The sequence below is a fragment of the Alexandromys fortis genome, unplaced genomic scaffold (assembly GCF_014885135.2).
Source record: "Alexandromys fortis isolate MF-2015 unplaced genomic scaffold, M_Fortis_MF-2015_v1.1 scaffold_240, whole genome shotgun sequence".
Classification (NCBI taxonomy): domain Eukaryota; kingdom Metazoa; phylum Chordata; class Mammalia; order Rodentia; family Cricetidae; genus Alexandromys; species Alexandromys fortis.
The window spans coordinates 820,831-821,861 of NW_026068133.1; positions in this window are offsets into that span (position 1 = coordinate 820,831).

Here is a 1,031-nt window from a genome sequence, read left to right on the forward strand (position 1 = left end):
CAACAGATGAATTTAAAATGACTGAAAGACACCCAAAAAAAAAAAAAAAAAAAAAAAGCTCAACATCCTTAACCATTAGAGAAGTGCAAATCAAAACAACTCTGAGATTTTAAGAATGGCCAAGATCAAAAACCCTGATGACAACTTATGCTGGAGAGAATGTGGGGTAAAGAGAGCACTCCTCCAGTGCTGGTGGGAGTGCAAACTGGCACAGCCACTTTGGATAGTAGTTTGGCGAATTCTCAGAAAATTAGGCAATAAACTACCTTAAGACTCAGCAATACCACTTTTTCCTATACACAAAAAATGCTCAACCATACCATAAGGACATGTGCTCAACTATGTTCACAGCAGATTTACTTTGTCATAGACGGAATCTGAAAACAACCCAGAATGCATCTTTTCTACACAGGTGATAAATGAGCTGAGCTAGAAACCAGAGAAACATAACCCTTTACAATACTACCATAAAATATCTGGGAGTAACTCTACCCGAACAAGTAGAAAAGCCTGTATGATAAGAACTTAAAATTTTTGAAGAAAGAAATTTAAGACATCAGAAAATGGAAAGATCTCCTATTCTCTTGTGAAGGTAGGACCAACATAGCAAAAATGATAATCTTACTGAAATCGATCTACAGATTCAATGCAAATTCCCATTAAAATTACAGCAAAATTCTTCACAGATCTCGAAAGAACAATCCTCAACTTCCTAAGGAAAACCAAAACTCAGGCTAGCCTAAATAATCATAAACCATAGAGGAACTTTTGAATGTGCCACAGTCTCTGACTTTAAACTTCACTACAAAGCCACAGTGCTGAAAACAGCTTGTTATTGGCATAAAAGCAGTTATGAGGACCAAAGGAACTGCTATCAGTCCCCTTGGATATCAATCAATACACCTTCAACCAATGAATGACCTTTAAGAGGCTGGACCAGGTTGGGGCATGATCTTTTGGGTACCCAGAGAAAACCACCGGCCCACCTAGCTCGCTCTCTCTCTCTCTCTCTCTCTCTCTCTCTCTCTCTC